We start from the raw sequence: 15,985 nt of genomic DNA on the forward strand, positions 1-15,985 counted from the left end.
TAAAAATATAAAAATTAGCCAGGCGTGGTGGCACATGCCTGTAATCCCAGTGACTCAGGAGGCTGAGGCAGGAGAATTGCTTGATCCCAGGAGGCGGAGGTTGCAGTGAGCTGAGATCATGCCACTGGACTGTAGCCTGGGTGACAGAGCAAGAGTCTGTCTCAAAAACAAACAAGCAAACAAATAAAAGTGGCGAAGTGCAGTGGCTCAAGCCTGTAATCCCAGCACTTTGGGAGGCTGAGGCAGGTGGGTCACCTTAGGTCAGGAGTTTGAGACGAGCCTGGCCAATGTGGTGAAAGCCTGTCTCTACTAAAAATAAAAAAAAATTAGCTGAGTATGGTGGCAGGCATCTGTAGGTCCAGCTACTTGGGAGGCTGAGGCAGGAGAATCGCTTGAACCTGGGAGGCAGAGGTTGCAGTGAGCCGAGATCACACCATTGCACTCCAGCCTGGGTGACAGGAGCAAAACCCTATCTCCTAAAAAATAAATGAAAATTATTTTGAATAATTTAGTTTTCCTTCTTTTTGGCACCATCAAAATTCAGTTCCTTGATGGGCAACATTCAATCTTCTGGCTAGATGACAAGCAGTTCTGGTAGGGTTGTCATAAAGAAAAAGAGGCCGGAGGTTTCAGTGAGCCAAGATCACACTGCACTCCAGCCTGGGCTACAGAGTGAGACTCCATCTCAAAAAAAAAAAAAAAGAAAAAAGAAAAAAGAAAAAGACAAAGCATGTCCCATCACCTTGCCAGTAGCATGGCATAGACATTCTCAGGTGAAATCAAAGAGACATTACATCCTGGAAGCTGATGTCCAACTTCAAAGACCTAGTAAAATGAATTCTTGTGATTTAGCCACACAGAGCTATGGAAAATTATTGACAATATCTCAGTTAGTTGATACTTATTACCTACATATTATAACATGTTTATTTTAGGAGCCTGAACAGTAATAGCTGAAATTTTCGAAACTATTACTTAGAAATAATACGAATTTATTACTTTGAAATAAGATGTGTTTATCTCAGTACCACCCTTCATGGGGATCAGATTTTACCTTATAATGGAATAGACAGGGATATCTGGCAGTATTAATATTTATTTTCCCCCAAGATAATTTTTTGTCTTCAATAAACTAGTTCACTTGATCTGTGCTTTGTAAGTCAATGCAGAGTTTCAGAAAGATTGCAGAAAGACATTTAAGAAAGCTTCTGCCTTGGCTAAAAATGAGCAGAGTGCCCAGAACATAAATACTAGCAACAGGTTGTGCCCTGGGTTGGTAATTTCCTGCCTGTGACCCGTTTAGAATCAGATCATCAGAGATCAGACTCAGCATTCTAAGTGCCTTCCTTACAACATTCCATCCATTGAGGTTTAAGGTGGAAAATAGAGTTGAGGCAACAAAGAGGCCTAGGGGATCAATTGCAAATATCACTGCATAATGAATAATATTTCCCTAATTTTTTTTGTATTGATTGTACACCTGTGGTCTCCCAAAACAGTTTTGATAACTTTCGAACTCAGAGGCTCATACTGCCTTCCTGGAAAAGAGATTCAAAGTGCGCAGGCAAAAACCCAAATTTGTTCTTTCAGATTTATTTTCTTTCAAAAACCTACTTTCTGGTAAATCAAATCAGATAATCATTTCTACTTGTTAAAACTATTAAATCAGGAGGTTTGGGGATAGTAGCAGCAGTGGCAGCAAAATGTTTGCATCTTCCCGAATCTTCACATAGAATCAGACAGAAAGACTACTCAGTAAAACCAAAGCTCATGGTTTCAAAACAAAGCAACGTGACAGGGTATACCGCAAGCCTCAAAATGCAACCCAGTGTCAGCATTTGTCAGAAAACAGAGGAAAGCAGTGGGCATCTGGCCGACCGAAGAACAGGAGAACCCCAAAAGAGCCAACAGACACTAGCTGGAATGCACAGCAGGCCGATTTTAAAGTAGCAGCAAAAATGGGGAGGGGTTTTGCTGCATCCCATAACAGATGAGTGCCTGTCAGGTCTTAAGGAGCTAGGGCAGTCTTATCTGCATGAACTCTCCACTCTGACTTCCCAGGGTCCATTCAGGACAGGACTCTGCACCAACGAGAAACTTTTGGGAGTTGAATCAAAATTTAACAGGACAGGGACAATAGATACAACCAAAGAACAAGATCTGGATAAAAATAGGAGAGAGGAACAGATACAAAGAATCTCAAAAACAGGCCACCGTATTTTTAATACTACGTGAAAACAACTGAAAAGAGAGTTCTATTAAGTAAAATAAATCTTCTCTGAACCAAGCTTTCTTCTAAAAGTTCAAGGAGAGTAATTTTACGTAGATATGAGCAAAAGAAAAGTATCCAGGTCAAATCCCACACAAAATTGTTATAACAAAGAGAATAAATAGTAGAAGATATCCTTGCACATGATGAAAACATGCCAGAGATAGATACTCAAAAAACAAAGATAAAAAATTGGGACATTCTATTAAAAAAAAAAGTCTAAACTACATTGAGTAAATGATAAAAGATATGAAAAAAACAACAAATCAAAATTAGAAATATTCAAATTAGGTGACGAAGCTCAAGGAAGAATTAAAATAAAAAGAAAAAGTCATTAAAAAATAGTGGCTAAACTAGAAGGAACAAAGGAGTAAACACAAGGTAACGCCTTAAGAAAAATAGAAGATAAAAGGAGGGAATTTTTAAAAATCAAAAAGAAATGAAGAGATAAAAAGGATTCACTTGAAATTGACAAATATTGAAGAGGCAAAGAAGATCCAGTGTACAGATAATGGGAGTTTATGAGAAAGCAAACTGAAGCAAGGAAGCAGAGCAAATACTGAAAATATAATTAAGAATTTTATTCTGGAGTTAAAAAATTTTAAAGTGCATATTGTGAAAGAGATTTTTCAATATGAACCAATAGCAAGATATATCCCAATAAAATGTCTGAACTTCTTTTTTTTTTAAATGGAAAATCACATTTGGGAATCCTAACAAAGAGAACCCTTGACTTACAAAGGAAAGAATATCAGATTTCATCAGACTATTTGACAGCAACATTTTACTTCAGAAGAAAATGGAATAAAGAAGGCATGAGGAAAGTCATCATCTACCAAAATTGACCTTCTAGTGTAAAGGGCATAGAGAGTCATCAGTATCCAAATTGGAAAGAAAAGTGACATTAACCTTATTTGCAGATGACATGGTCTTATACCTAGAAAAAACTAAAGAGTCCACCAAAAAAACCTGTTAGAACTGAAAAACAAATTCAATAAAGTTGCAGGATACAAAATCAACATACAAAAATCAGTGACATTTATATATGACAATAGCAAACAACCTGAAAATAAAAATCAAGAAAGAAATCCCATTTACAATAGCTACAAAAATATAAAATAACTAGGAATCAAGCTAATCAAGGAAGTGAAATACCTATAAAAGGAAAAGTACAAAACTCTGGTGAAAGAAATTGAAGAGGATACAAAAAAGTGGAAAGATATTCCATGCTCATTGATTGAAAAAATTAATATTGTTAAAATAAGGATATACCAAAAGCAATTTACATATTCACTGCAATCCCCATTTTAATATCAATGACATTATTCACAGATACAGGAGGAAAAAAATCCTAAAATTTATACGGAACTATAAAAGACTCTGAAGAGCCAAGGCAACCCTGAGCAAAAAGAACAAAGCTGTGGGTATCATAATACCCGACATCGAAATTTACCATAAAGCTATAGTAACCAAAACAGCATGGTACTAGCGTAGAAAGAGACACATAGACCAATGCAACAGGATAGAGAATCTATATATAAATCTACACATTTACAGCCAACTCATCTTTGACAAAGGCACCAGGAACATATAATGGAGAAAGGGCAGTCTTTTCGATAAATAGGGGTAGAAAAACTGAATAACTATTATGCAGAAGGAAACTATATATCGTAAATGAAAATCTAATCCATAGATGAAAGACTTAAATCTAAGCCCTGAAACTATGAAAGTACTGGAAGTAAACATTGGAAAAATGTTCCAGGACACTGGTCTGGGCAAAGATTTTTTGCGTAAGACCTCAACAGCACAGGCAACCAAAGAAAAAATAAGTGGGATCACCTCAAGCTAAAAAGCTTCTACACAGCAAAGGAAACAATCAACAAAGAAAAGAGACAAGGGAGCAAGTATTTGCAAACTGTGCATCCAACAGGGATTAATGACCAGAGGAGTTCAAACAACTCAATAGCAAAAGGAACAATCTAACTTAAAAATGAGAAAAAGATATGAACAGACATTTATCAAAAAATTACATATAAATGGCCAACGGGTATGCGAAAAAAATGTTCATTGCTAGTTGTCAAAGAAATGCAAATCAAAACCACAATGAGATCTCATCTCATCCCAGTTAAAATAACTTGTGTCAAGAAGACAGACAGTAACAGATGCTGGTGAGGATGTGGAGAAAGGGGTACCCTCATACACCATTGTTGGGAGTGTAAAACAGTAAGTACAGCCATTGTAGAGAACAGAGTGGAGGTTCCTCAAAAAACCGAACATAGAGCTACCATATGATCCAGCAATTCCACTGCTAGAGAAAAAGAAAAATATATATATATATATGTGTGTATATATGTATATATGTGTATATATACACACACACATAACATATATATATACACACACACACTTTTTTTTTTTTTTTTTTTTTTGAGACAGAGTCTTGCCCTTTAGCTCAGGCTAGAGTGAAGTGGTACCATCTCAGCTCACTGCAACCTCTGTCCCCCTGGGTTCAAGCGATTCTCCTGCCTCAGCCTCCCAAGCAGCTGGGATTACAGGCACCTGCAACCATGCTCAGCTAATTTTTTGTATTTTTAGTAGAGACGGGGTTTTGCCATGTTGGCCAGGCTGGTCTCGAACTCCTGACCTCAGATGATCCATCCACCTCGGCTTCCCAAAGTGCTGGGATTACAGGCGTGAGCCACTGCACCTGGCCAAGAAATCAATATATTGAAGTGCCATCTGCACTCCCATGTTACAGCACTATTCAAAATAGACAAAATCAACCTACGTAAGAGCCCATCAGTGGACAAATGAATGAAGAGAATGTGGTATATATACACGATGGAATCTTATTCTGACATAAAAAGTAATAAAATCCTGTCATTTGTGGCAACATGGATCGAACCAGAGACCATGATAAGCCAAGCACAGGAAAACAAATATTACCTATTCTCATTAGTATGTGGACACTTAAAAAGTGGGTCTTATGAAGGTAGAGATTAGATTGGTGCTTATCAGATGCTAGGAAAGATAGAGGGAAGTGGGGAGATGAAAAAGAAAAAAATAAGGATATAAATGTATTTATTACCACCAAACTTTACACTTCAAAATGGTGACAGGCCAGACATGGTGGCTCATACCTATAATCCCAGCACTAATGGGAGGCAGAGGCAAGTGGATAGCTTGAGCTCAGGAATTTGAGACAAGCCTGAACCACTGCACTTCAGCCTGGGCAACAGAGCAAGATTCTGTCTCTAAAAATCAAAAACAAAAAAAAGGCAACAGTGGTAAATGTTATGTGTGTATTTTACTGCAATTTAAAAAATTAAGAAAAAGGAAAAAAATAAATAGAAATGTAAGATTTCAGGGGTTACCTTTCCCATTATCTCTTTTTTTCTTTGTTTCTTTCTTTTTTTTGGTCAAGGAATCTAGTAGAGAATCATCTTCAGATTACCAAAATGACTAGAGACCTCAATATTAGAACTGGCAGTAAGCACTTAAATGTATTGTTACAATACTTGTGTGTCTATGACTAAGAAGAGACAGATTCTGGTAAGTAATGTTTGTATGATTTGAGAATGCAGACATAGTACCACAATAAAATGAGGAGAAAGATGGGAGAGCATTTGTAAGAAAATGTTCTCTAATCGGGAATCATTATTGATGGCTTTAGTGTTGTTATTCCAAGACTCGTGTATGTATACAAGGGTAATGTAGGAAAATTAAAGTAAAATTCGTAAACTCCCAGATTTGAATTAAAAATATCATTACGAATTCATGATGTATTTAGACATTGAGCATTGATGACTACTAACATCAAAAAAGAGTGAAAAACAAGACATGGTGTGTCTCCAGGTGAAACAACCCACTACCACCATTAGTCTTGCCAAAAGCATCAAACTTGAGTGTAATTAAGCCTCTTGATCCAGTTGTCAGTTTGCAAGAAATACCAAGGAAAGAGGCTCGTGTTGAATTGTCTGTGTGTGCAACCAGTAAAATCCAGACGGCAGGAAACTCTACATGGATGGCACAGGCTCTTCAACAAATACAAAGTAAGGGGAAAAAATGATTGGAGGGAAAAATATCTCAACTAGAATGCCTTCCTCACCTTGCATTTATATTGGAAAAATAGTAGAAGAATTTAAGAATTGCCTTAAAACTCCTGAAATTTCTTAAACAATTGGTCGGATGATAAGAAAATGTAGGGAAGATTTGAGGATTCAACTCATGGCAATGATAGCAATAGCTATTATGCATGGAAAGCCTACCACGTATCTGGTACTATAATAAGAACCTTCAATATATTATCTCTAATCTTTATGACAGTGATGTGAAATAATAAATATGATCCCCATTTTACAGTTGAGGAAATAGAAGAACTAACAGGTTAAGAACATTTCACAAGATAATTAATACATAGCTGAGTCAATGGGCTAACCCGGGCCTATGGACTTCATAGCTCATAATTTTTAACTACATTGTATAAAAAATTAACTTTAAAATGTGTATTAAGAAGCCTATGTTGTAACCTTAATGCTATCATTTGGGAACTTAAAAAGGTTGTGTTAATAAATCTTTTGTTACAGTTCAGACATAAAGCTAAAAAGAATGGTGTGGGATTTAGTATTAGCCAAATGGTATTGGCATCTAATCGTCAGCATATCAGACAGAATTTATATTGGACATTAATTTTTGGCTCAGTAGAGATGTCATATTTTTGAACTCTTATTCTGTGGTTTGAAAATTGTCAAGCACTGCTTCTAAACATTTTATCACTTTCAATCTTACTTTGCATCTCTTATTTTATGGAAATTTTGTTTAGCTACGTACTTAAAATTTTGGTTTCTGATAGAATCAGAACAAGATTTTGATGATGCCCCTGAAGGCAAAGTAAGAAACCATTAAACTGTTATTAGTATTCTATAACTGATCCCTTATACCATGGAGCTAAGCTTCTTGAAGAAAATAACTTCTGAGATGCTGACCCAATGTAACTGAGTTCTCTGCTTAGCACATCCCAAATATTTCATGCATGGCGAACACGGAGCTGTCTCCAAAATGGCACTGATTTTAGGGAATTTCTCATTTTGATTGGGCAGCACATACATTGCAATCCATTTCACTTCATGATATCTTTATTCAGATGCCACCATGGGAAGCAGCATGATCTTAGAGAAGCATGGACTACCCTAGAGATTTCTGGAGGGGATTGCAATAATAATATTTCAATTTGCTATAAGGCCAAGAGTTTCATGCAGAACCTTTCTCTTTCTTTCTATTTCCTTTCCTGTCTGACTCATTCTCACTCAGCTTAAAGCCCACCTTGAAATGGTGTTAAATCTAATACTACTCTCAGATTTCATCAATCTTTGAAGTTGGCCAGGGCTACATAGAGTAAAAAGGCAAGCAAAAATGGGCCTCTATAGATTAGAGATTGGAAAATACCTATTAGAACACCAAGATTCTGACAAAACTTTCCCCTCCAATATACAGGGCTTGAAATTGAACTGGTTTTCTCCTCGGATATACCTCAAAGAATGTTAACGCCTCCTTTGTAGTGGATTGTAATTACTCGTGCGTCCCCTGCCCACATTACCTCCATTTCTTTATTCCTGATTTTTAAATGAAGGTGATAACTTTTGCTTCATTACAAATTTACCAGAATTCCATAATCTGCATGTTGTTGATTTAGTCCCTGTCCTGGAGACTTTAGGATGCTAATAAATGGATGTAAATAAACTTGGACCCCGGTCACGGATTATAGAGAGCCACTGAGCAGCACTTCACATGGAAGGTCAGTGCATTTTTAACAACATAGAGAAAAAAGATTAGCCATGGGTATGTTTCAGATCCAGGAAAGATGAAGTCAGAGAAAACCATCTTCCCTCCCTTAGAAGACTTTGTAGAAGAAGGGAATTTTCAGGAATTGCTTAAATGACAAATGAGCTACCACCAACTTCACAAGGATTCTGTGTTGCTAAACAAAATACTTTCAAATCACTCAGGTATTACTGGAAGAGATACTACACAAATACACTGCCAGATCTGTGTTAGAAGTCGCCCTTTAACTTTGGCCACCCACTTATTCTTTAAATAATCTAATCTCCTCTTCTGAAAGTTGATGTGCGTATATTTGTACTTTTACATGTGGAGTATAGAGTTGTGGTTGATATGGGCAAAAATTTTAAGAATGATGTAAAACAAGATCCATAGTATCACTGAAAAATGTAATGGATTTGCACAGTGAAGTGTCTTTGGGATTGATTAGGACTATTTTGCATGACTTGGTAAAGGTAAAATGTCATCTCTCTTTTCCTCAGACAAATGGATTTGGTTATCTTTTTTTTTTTTTTTTTTTTTTTTTTTTTGAGATGCAGTCTCACTCTATCACCCAGGCTGGAGTGCAGTGGCACAATCTCGGCTCACTGCAACCTCCACCTCCCGGTTTCAAGCGATTCTCCTGCCTCAGCCTCCAGAGTAGCCAGGATCATAGGCATGTGCCACCACGCTCAGCTAATTTTTCTATTTTTAGAAGAAACATGGACCTACTCTTAGGACCAAATTAGGACCATAATAAAAAAATTTATTGAAAATGACCACATTCTCTTTTACTATAAACTTTCAAACTATAATTTTTATAGTGGTCTGGTCTTCCTAATTATATTTGAAATTCTGACTTTTATTTCTCTTTCAATTCTCAGGGCAAACTCATTAGTTATCAAAATCTTTTATTTATTTATTTATTTATTTATTTTTTTGAGACAGAGTCTCGCTTAGTCGCCCAGGCTGGAGTGCAATGGCGCGATCTCGGCTCACTGCAAGCTCCGCCTCCCGGGTTCACGCCATTCTCCTGCCTCAGCCTCCTGAGTAGCTGGGACTACAGGCGCCCGCCGCCTCGCCCGGCTAATTTTTTGCATTTTTAGTAGAGAGGGGGTTTCACCGTGTTAGCCAGGATGGTCTCGATCTCCTGACCTCGTGATCCGCCCGCCTCGGCCTCCCAAAGTGCTGGGATTACAGGCGTGAGCCACCGCGCCCGGCCTAGTTATCAAAATCTTTTGATCTTTAGTAAATACTCATTATGTTAGCAGTTTATAAGCTAAAAATAAGAAGCACAACAGGAACCCCTGAAAGATTGAATAAAACTTTCTAATTCTAGACCTAACATTTGTTGAGTGACTTGGATAAATCATTTAACATTTCTGTGGTTCACCTCCCCTTCTGCCCAAAATCTAACAAATCTCTCCCCTCTTATTTCCCCAAATGCCAATGGACAGATAAATGAATAGGTGGGTGCATGGGTGATATATGAATCGATGCACGGTTGGGCATGTGGACAGATGCATATTTGGGTGTGTGGACTGATACATGGGTGCATGGGTGGTTGGATTGATGAGTGCCTTGATGGGGTGCAGGGTTGGGTACATGGATGGATTCATGGATTGAAACCTGGTTTAAAGGAAAGGCAGAAGGACATACAAAAGAAAATGGTTTTATTAAATAATGAAATTAATTCAACAGAAGAATGAACTGAATTAAAACTGGAAAAACTGATAAAATTCATAGAAATGTTTCTTTCCCTGAAAGGAACTATAGTGCCTAAAATATTTTTTAAATAATTTCAAAAAATGTATTTGTGCCAAGCTCCATGTTAGATAATGTCTCAGATGTTTTCTTTGGTAAGAGGCCTCTGTATTTTATATGGCAGAAATTTTATAGCAAGAGTCCTCCACTTGTATAATAAGATGTTTGCAATCCATAGAGACAACCTCCTGCTATTTATCTTACGGTCCAGTCCAGTTCATTGCTGGGTCTGTAAGGAGAGGTACTGAACATCAGTTTGAAAGGTTCCTTAAAGCATCCAGAGCCCCCTGGTATAGATAAAGCTAACCAGGGGAGCCATTGTTGTGTTAATTTGTTTTGTTAGATTAATGATTCTTCTGTTAATATTTAACCTTTTGTCACATTGTGATGCATAAGGTTGTACATCTAGATCAATACAAATGAATAATGAGACAGGCATATTTTTTTCATCTCATTTATTTTCCTGCTAGTATACAACAGTGTTTTATTGACAGTGTGTTTCAAAAGGTCCATTATTAATTAAACTTAGAGAAGGCCATATCCTTTTACCACATGAAAAGAAACACCAACGTTTCCCCGCTTTGATCTTTTCTGAGGACTTGGAATAGTAAAGAAGTCTCTTAGGACTGTGGATGGAGGGGAGAGTGAGGTATGCTTCATGGAGTGTTTGCAGATTGGGCACTATGTACTATTCCCTGAGGGGCAGCTCTGAAAGCTTCTGTGTGTTTTTATGGTTAGGATGTTATTGGCAATGATGCTAAATAAGAAATGCAACAGTAGCTGGGAATTTCTTCAAATGGTATGGTTTAAAATTACTAGGTCTCCCAGAATAGAAAATAATAATAAAGTACAGGTTTCCTCCATCCCTCACAATATCATTTTGCCAGTTTTATATTTTAAAATCATCCTCATTTATGCTTTCTGTCAATAAAATCTGTCAGGGCAAAGTCCTCACTCCACACAACATAGGAATAAGAGCGGCAGCTTAACCATCATGTAGGGGTTCTGCGGAGACGTTCTGCTTTCAAATCCACATTTCTCACCAGGGTTCTGAACTCTCTGCTTTGTATTTGTCTGTCTGTGTGTCTCTTTGTCTAGCTCCTTTGCTTCTCTCCTGCACATCTGCTCCCTCTCCTCCCTTTCTGTCATCTGGACCTCTCATCCTCTATCCAAATGATGCAAGGATGCTCTACTCTCTCCAAGTTCACATGCCACTGCCAGACACTTATAGGGACTGATGAGCACATTTTGATTCCAAATTCATGGAAGAAAGAAGCTGTTTGGCCCTGCTTGGGCCAGATGGTCCAACATGGCTGTACGTCACCCACCTCCATGGGTGTGGAAGGAGGGGTGATTGTGGGAGGAGGGAAATAATCATGACCTAGGCAGACCTTCCAAGAAGTGTCTACTACAACAAGGTACCTCATAAAGGTGTGCTGAGTAGGAAGAAAGACAAGGAATTGGAATAAATAATTTCTATTTAATTGTAAATTGTGCTTTCTTCTTGAGGGCACGTAAATTTAAGAAACAGAATAATTATAACAGCATTTTCATAAATTAAGTAGTATTAGGTTTAACCCGAATCACGGCTGGGTGCCCAACACAGCAGGGGTTTAATAAAGGCTTGTTAACTGTCTAGAACTCTGTTGAATTTAATTTAACTTGATTTAGCATTTCCTATATGCAAAGTGCTTGACAACAATTGCATTTCCTGATATTTGCAGTCTTCCTGATAACCTGAAATGGTATTTCTCATTTTATAAATGTGAAGCTATAATTGCCAAGAGAGACTCATTTCTTTGTCGGAGGAGGGTGGAAATAGTGGTTAAGGACACCAAATTAGATCCAGATCTTGGCTCCTCTGCTCACTAGTTTTGTGACGTTGGTCAAGTTACATAATCCCCTTGAACCTCACTTACATCTCTTAAACTAATATAACAGAAGTTACCAGGCCAGGTTTCATGAGGATTAATTGAGAGCTTAGGACACAGAAGGTGCTCAGTATGTTAGCTCTTAATAATTGTGATAGTTATTGTTGTACAAAATTTTACTGCACATCAGGCAACAATTTTTTTCTTAAAGAAGAGTCCCAGGAATGCTGTAACATAAATGGCTTAAGAGCTGGTGTTGTTGTTTGCCCGATAGCTCCCTGTAACTGATACGCTCAGGTTACAGGCTCAAGTATATGTGTTTTATTCTCTGCATCACACACAGAGAACACCCTTCCTCTTGGGTGCTGGTCTGTTGGATCCTCCTCTTCAAGAGACAGACCAAGCTCTGAAATACTGACTTGAAGGGCTGGGTAGTAATTACTTTGCTTCTCTTACCTAAAGAAGAGAGAGCAAAGCTAAGGGGCAGGTGATGTGGTTTAGCTGTGTCCCCACTCAAATCTCATCTTGTTGCTCCCATAATTTCTATGTGTTGTGGGAGGGACCCAGTGGGAGATGATGGAATCATTGTTCGGTGGTTGGGGCGAGGGCGGTCTTTCCCATGCTGTTCTCATGATAGTGAATGGATCTCACAAGATCTGATGGTTTTAAAAATGGGAATTTCCCTGCACAGGTTCTCTATTTGCCTGCTGCCATCCACGTAAGATGTGACTTGCTCCTCCTTGTCTTCTGCCATGATTGCGAAGCCTCCCCAGTCATGTGGAACTGTAAGTCTAATAGACCTCTTTCATTTGTAAATTGTGCAGGCTCGGGTATGTCTTTATTAGCAGCCTGGAAAGGGACTAATACAGCAGGTATGGAGAAGCCATGCACATTGTCCAAGCAGAGCATAGGAGGATTGTGTGAGCACAGGAACAGGTTCAAAACAAGGCTGAACAAGGAGAGAGGGCTCAGGCCTTACTTAAAAAAATGACACTGGGGACCTGGAGAAAGCTGCCAGGGGAAGGGGCTAGGGGTTTGTTGAGGAGAGGAGCTAGAGTTCAAAGCATCATGCTGGGACAGAGGCCATTATTATGCAAATGTGATACTGGTCTTAACAGTGATCAGAAAGCGTTTATAGGCTAATTATTATAATATATGCTAATTACTATAATATTGGTTATGTGTTGCCTGGCTTTCTTACTGCTAATTGGAAGAACTCAAAGTTGTCCTAGTAATGTGGCTCATGGTACTGTCTTCAGAGCAGCTAAGTTTAATCAGACCATAGCATCAGTGTTGGTACATTCATGTATATAAGGTATAATCCTTATGATTTCATTATTAATCATGGCTGCAGAACTATCTTGAAATCATCCGAATACCATTTAGCCACTCGTTGATTATTTCATTTATTCCAACTTTGTTGAGCAGGCTCCAGTGAAACCCAGATTACCTAGACCCGACAGTCTAGAGGGAGAAATAGCTACATGCACCATATATGCACATGATGAATGTTTTATGCAGCTTAAACTTGCTTCTCACAGATTTGGGAAGCGAAAAGTGTAGTGCAAAAAATACAAGACAGTTGGCAGATACACCCATGTCTCTTTTATCTATGCTGTCAGAGCTAAAAACTCTTGACTGAGCTGTAGAGGGTCAACAGATGGCCAAAGCATCAACCAGAGAAGCAAGTTCAGCTTAAATCCAACTCATTAAGATTCTAGGTCAGGCTTCAGGCAGGAAGCCTGAACTCACAGGTCAGTGGAAATAGACAGGGGTTGATGCAAGTGACCTTCAACATCAAGACCTGATTGCTCCTGCCATTGAGACTGGCAATGTGGAAGGAAAGGGCAATGATATACCTTCAAGCTGAAATTATGTGAAAGCAGCCTATGGTTGCAGTCTCAAGTCGGAAGGAAACAAATGTGTTCTACGATGGTCTGGCATTCGCAGGAAATTACTATCTTGGGAGAGAGTTGCCAAGCTAAGACTCTCAAATCTGGCAGGGTTTGCCTACTTAAGTCCTAGATGAGAGTTCGTGGTCAAACGCTTTCTTTATAGTGTAAAGCCATTTCTTTAAAGGGAATTAGCAGCACTGAACAGTGCCCTTGTGATTTCCTGTGCTGGGAGGAATGATAATTGAAGCAAAACATTGCCATTCTACAAATTCTCTATTTATTCATCCAATCAGTCAGTATCTTACAGGCACCCACCATGTAAGGGACCACTAAAAAGCTCTGAATTACAGCAGTGCAAGGTAAAGCTGATGCCCTTCTTCAAGAAAAGGAGAAATAAAGGGCTAGCAAGAACATAGCAGAAGAGATGTATTCACTGTGTACCCTGCTCCCAGGCATGAGAGAGCACCCAGCAGGTGTGGTGTCTGATGAGGGCCTGCTTCCTGGTTCTCGTGTGTCTCCAGGGGTGCAAGGGCAAGAGCAGCCTCAGGTACACTTTATAAGGGCACTAATCCCATTGATGAGGGCTCTTCCCTCATGTCCTAATCACCTTTTTTTTTTTTCCTGAGACGGAGTTTCACTCTGTCACCCAGGGTGGAGTGCAACTTCTGCCTCCCAGGTTCAAGCTATTCTCATTGCAACCTCTGCCTCCCAGGTTCAAGCTATTCTCCTGCCTCAGCCTCCCAGCCTCCCAAGTAGCTAGGATTACAGGTAGGGGCCACCACACCCAGCTGTGTGTGTGTGTGTGTGTGTGTGTGTGTGTGTGTGTGTGTATTTTTAGTAGAGATGGGGTTTCACTGTGTTGGCCAGGCTGTTCTTGAACTCCTGACTTCAGGTGATCTGCCCACCTCAGCCTCCCAAAGTGCTGGGATTGCAGGCATGAGCCACTGTGCCCAGCCCCCTAATCACTTCTGAAAGACGTATTTCCAAATACCATCACATTAGGAATTAGGTTTCAACATATGCATTTTCCAGAGACACAAACATTCTGTCTAAAGCAGCTCCTTAAGCCATGAGCAATGCACTTTATTCCTCAGGCTGTCACTTCACCTTCAGCCCTCAGGTTTTTGCAATCCTGTCTATATGGCCTCTCACTTTGATTTCCTTAGCCATTTCTGGTAGGCTACTGGGAAGGAGTTAAAATGGCTCTAGGTCAGCCTTCCACCCTCAGCCCCACATAATCCACATCTTATTCCTTGTAAAGACTCACACTTTTGTTACCTCGACATATTCTGGAAATGGAGAACAATCCCCATGCTGCCATCTCTATTTAACTCCCATCTACTCAATTGCTCAAGCAAGAGTCAGATCCTAGTCTATCAGGTCCTTGGCTATAGAAAATACACATCAGGTCCTCCTTTGACGTGCTGCTAGACCCAAGCCTTAGTCCTTCTTCATGGAAGGTGGGTTAGGACTTGTAGCATGCCAACAGCTCTCTCCAAAAACACCCTCTCCCAATTTCCTAACCACTCAGTCTTTTTATAGCCTCTTTGAGGCAAGGGATTTTAAAGTCAGGAAACCACGTTCTAGACAAGTTCTTTGAAAATTTTGCTCATGTTACCTCCTGTGGAATCTGGTCTGTCTTGAATCTTCGTACCTCAACTAAAACTTCCAATGTAACATTCTGCTACGTAGATTTGGTAACACACTGCCGGGCGTTTGGGAGAACCAGACAGAAAAGAAAGGAATGTCCTCTGTGCTCCTTGATAATGAAAAATGGATATTGATGGAGAGATAGGGCAGAGGGGAATTCACTGGCAGAATTTAGGATGAGTCTAAAGGAGGACAAGAAATGAAACAGAAGGGAGAAATCATGAAAAATGTAGACTTTCAATGGAGCATCTGAGAAACACTTGTTGAGAAGATGGGTCACTGCTCTGGTTTGAAGTCATAATTGATCAAGGAAATATGCCCAGTTAGAGTCTTTGTCTCCATCCCAGGGCTGCTATTTTGGTTTCAGGGAAGCAGCTCAGTGATTCCTGAGAACATACAGTTTACAAAAGAAACTTTAGGTTTGTGAGAACACAACTGAACTGTGGATTCCTTAGTGGTCAGACAGATCATTAGTTCCCTCCATCCCCAAACGGCTCTATTTGTCTTACATTATAAACCAGCTCATTGAAGAACAGAAGGCTTATGCCAGGCCTGATAATCAACTCTGCCACTGGAAAGCACTGTCGTTTTGCTTCTGGATTTTTAGTTTTTTCCCTTTATAGGCATAAAATGTGGGGGCCTCTCTTAGGAAACCATGCAGGTGAAGCTTAGTCATTTGTGTCTGAAATGAGATATCTATTGGGATAATTTCAATCTGG

The 15,985-nt window shown here is 39.2% G+C and overlaps 1 pseudogene; it reads right to left on the reverse strand.

Annotated features, from left to right (window-relative positions):
• Positions 1-15,985, reverse strand: part of LOC126948836 (B-cell CLL/lymphoma 7 protein family member C-like) — a 1,005,321-nt pseudogene that overhangs the window by 874,723 nt on the left and 114,613 nt on the right.

Source organism: Macaca thibetana, chromosome 2, assembly GCF_024542745.1.
Source record: "Macaca thibetana thibetana isolate TM-01 chromosome 2, ASM2454274v1, whole genome shotgun sequence".
Classification (NCBI taxonomy): Eukaryota; Metazoa; Chordata; class Mammalia; order Primates; family Cercopithecidae; genus Macaca; species Macaca thibetana.